The sequence below is a fragment of the Dipodomys ordii genome, unplaced genomic scaffold, assembly GCF_000151885.1.
Source record: "Dipodomys ordii isolate 6190 unplaced genomic scaffold, Dord_2.0 Scaffold34, whole genome shotgun sequence".
NCBI lineage: Eukaryota > Metazoa > Chordata > Mammalia > Rodentia > Heteromyidae > Dipodomys > Dipodomys ordii.
The window spans coordinates 16,291,613-16,295,464 of record NW_012267250.1 but is presented as its reverse complement, the minus strand read 5'-3'; the positions used below and the strand labels follow the sequence as shown (position 1 = coordinate 16,295,464).

The 3,852-nt window shown below is 48.7% G+C and overlaps 1 pseudogene; it reads right to left on the bottom strand.

Annotated features, from left to right (window-relative positions):
- Positions 1-2: 2 nt before the first annotated feature.
- Positions 3-1,448, bottom strand: LOC105986263 (annotated as a pseudogene).
- Positions 1,449-3,852: the final 2,404 nt, after the last annotated feature.

Genomic DNA, 3,852 nt, shown 5'->3' with positions numbered 1-3,852 from the left:
AGAAAGGGCTGCTGCATGGTCTGCATGAGGCTCTTGAGGTCATGCTCCACGTAGTTCATCACTATGTAGATCTGGTCCATGTGGCTGCCCACCACGATCTCCCGGATGGTGACAATGTTGGGGTGCTGGGCCTTGAGGAGGGTGTTGATTTCTCTCAGGGATGTGATTGGGAACCCTTCTCTCCCCTCCACTTTCAACCGTTTCAGAGCCACAATGGCATCTGTCTTCTTTTCCCTGGCTCTGTACACGACCCCGTAGGTGCCTTCTTTAATCCTGTTCAGGCACTGGAACTCCTCCACACTGCGGCAGCCCTGCAGCGCCGGCAGGTATTTGGGCAGCTCCTGCTTGGGTTCGGTGGGCAACAGGTCTGGGGAGTCAGGAGGGTAGACCCCTGCAGTGGACATGCTGCTCTGCGGGGTCCCCTCGCCCACTTCTTCCTCCTCCTCTTCAGTGTCCCCCGAATCTCTGTCAGATCGCGACTCTGGAACAGCCAAGATGTGGTCTTCGTGGCCTGGCTCTTCACCCTCACTCATTTCTTCCTCATTTCCTAGGTCTGCAGACTGCTCTGAGGCCTCCTCCCAGTGGTTCCGTGGATCTTCCGAGCCCGAGCCTGATTCCACTGAGGACCTGCCAGAGCTGCTTTTCCTCTCCCTGGTACTGACACTGTCCTGTAGGTTAGACAGCAGACCTCTTGCCTCGGTTTTCTCTCCTTTGACTGGCTTCGGTCTGTCTCCCAGTGCAAAGCTCTCCCTGGGCTGCCACACCGGGTTGCGACTCCAGGGAGTGGCCCTGCCCTTGTCTCTGTAGGCCTCCCTGGTCCACCAGTGGTGTGCCAAGCCCTCCCTGCGGGCCTCAGGCTCCTGGCGCCATCCCTGTCCCTTCTGGTCCCGCGCCTCCTTCTGGTGCTTGCTACTCCTGCGCTCCCATCCTCGCTTCCCTTTGACCTGCTCCAGGCAGACCCCCTCTCTCCCGGGACTTTCTCTTACCCCTTTCCACCTTTTCTGTCTTTGCCATTTGCGGTGGTCTTGCTCCTGCTCTTCTCGGTGTCGCTTCCGACGTCCGTGCTTGCTTTCTCCTTTCACTCGAGCATGCTTCCCTCCTTCTGCTGAGTGGCTGCCATGTCTGTGCTTCTCTTTTCTCTTTTCTTTGCTGCAATGGGCCTTTGCTCGCCGAGACATCTGCTGTGAGGGATGGATGGCCAGAGACTCCTCTTCCTCTCCCCTGTCTTCCATCGAGTTCTCTCTTGTGTAGGGCAAATTCCTGATTGTGATCTCCATTCGGTGATCTCTCTGCTCCCCTTGTTCAGTGGAGTCCTGCTTGGAATCCCTGTCATCAGAACATTTTAAGCTTTCTGTCTCTGTTTTCTCCTCTTGTTTTCTCCTTCTCTTCTTTTCTTGGAGAATTTCTTCTAAAGTTTTCACTCTCCATGAGTCCTGCCCACCACCCATTTGAATTAAAACAGCCTGCACCAGACTTCTTCTGAAAGAGAAAGACCAGCTTACTGGCCTGCTGGAGATGGAGATGGGCAGAAAATGAAGGTTTAGGACAGAGGAGAGGAATTATATAGGGAAGGGCAAGGAGGTATGGGCCACAGCAATGCAGAAATGACCTCAGAGCCTAGGGAACTTCTCACTGTTGGAAGGAGGGGAGACTGAGCACATGAGGGCCTGGCTGGGCAGCTGAAGACAAGACAAGGAGGATTGAGGGTGTGGCTGGGCGAATGAGGGTGTGGCTGGGCGAATGAGGGTGTGGCTGGGAGGATCAGGGCCAGGTAGCAAGGCTTGAAGGTGGGTCCATCAGATGACAGCATGGCTGGGCCACAGATGTGATTTGGGGTCAGGCTGTGGTGGGGTCCTTCTGAGGAAGAGAAGCTAAGGGGATGATGGGGGCTGTTCTTCTGGGTATATCTATCATTGCTGCCTTGTTACTGCTGGATAATTGTGCTGATTTTTCAAGGCCAAGATCAGTAGTAATACTTCCTTGGTTATGACTAGGCTTATGCATCTAAGGAAAGTGGTCTTGGGAGGCAGGGGCTGAACATTAAAAATAAAGCCATTAAAGAAGTTATTAGAGGGCACACAAAAGTCACACGGAAGGGCAACCATCCATTCAGGGAAGAAGTGAGAAAAACAACTTGGAGATGACAAAAGAAATGGAAAGGATTACAGAAGAGGGCAGTCTGCTCAGTGTTAATCTTATCTTCAGGGATGAAGACAGCTTTACCTTAGTAGGCCTGAGAGAAGCAGGTGTACCTTGTAGTCAGTGTCAGTCTAGGAGGAACCGGAGCATAAGCCTTTTTCACTCTTGACAGATGAAACCACTGTGGCTGTCCACTGAGCTACACGGGGGTGGGAGTGGTCAGCAGGACCTGGTGAAACCCTGTCCAGCTAAGATGTAAATCAGATGTATTAAGGGCTTTGAGAAAGACTTGATCCCCCCAAAAAATTGTGGGAGAAGGGAAAAAACCTTGATGAGACAGGGGAGGCATTTGTCAGCTTGTTGGCATAGCATATGTCTAAGAAGAATTAGGACAGGAAGATAATCCATTGTGAGAAAGAAAGTTTGAGTTATTTGACTATGACCAGGAGAGCTGATCCTTCCCTCTGGTCTCTATGTCAGGCTTTTCTGATTCCCAACCTTGTGTAGCTAGTGGGAATCCTCAGGAAACTGTATACCTGAGATCTCCATACCTTCAGAAGCTCTTCTCAATTGAAGCCAATCAAGAATTCTCTACTTTTCATGTACTCTTGAGTATTTTTGAAAACAGAAATAGAAATTTATGTATGAAGTATGAAGATACTGTGATGTGAACAAGACATGGGAATGGAGAATAGATGGCTTGTTAACACTGTGAGGAGAATGGAAGGATGTGTTTGTCAAGGCAGGAGCACTTGAACTGCCAGGACACAGGTGATAGATGAGCCAGCACAGCTATCATAAAGGTAGCATATGATCTTCCTTTAGGATTTTCCCCCCCCCCACCCCCGCCTTGGAATTGGGGATGGAAAATGCCAATTGAACTACATTCCTGGCCCTTTTTTGAACTTGTGACCCTTCTTTCTCAGGCTCATGAGTTCCTGATATTGAAGGAATGCACCACCTTTTAGTAAAAGATCCATGACAGGTGGATAGTTGGCTTTTCTGTTTCCTCAACATTGTTTTGTGTATAGGCGTAGTGATGGATGTTCTACAGCTCCCTTAGAGAAATTGGGGATCTCTGAAAATGAGCATATGCAGACATGAGAAGTTCTCTCCTACATGCCTTTCCCTGCTGTCTGTTGGCTATAAATAACAAGTAGGTGCTAAGGATGGCAGAAAATGAAGATGGACCCAATTCTAATGCTGCTGGATCCATGAAGCCCTGTGTTCCATCTTCTTGAAGCTGTGGGTCCATGTGTTGACCAGCCATTTCTGAGCATTTCGTGTTCCTGAAGAGTTCTTGTTTGGTTACCAGACAGAAAACCCTGGATCTTATTATTGGAGATAGACTTGACAGAGTTCTCCCTTGAGCTAACCCTGATTTAAGCCCAACTAGTATTGGCTTGACCTTGACCTGGGGGTTGTCTTGGCCTACTGATGATTGGGGGAGGATAGGATCTTCTGGATTCTTCTTTGCTCTTTCATAAGGTACCTCAGAAAAAGATATGAGAGGTCTCAGTGGTATTGAAAGGATGTTTCAGTGGCTATCATTTCCTAGTGTTCAGTCAGAGAGGATTAGTTCTAATTTTTAGAAATATTTCCTGCATAAGTATCTAGCTTTATGTGTAATGTGTGTGTACATGTACATATATATGTATATGTATTTTAAAGACTACATCCTACAAATTGAAAATCATGCAATATATCTCACTT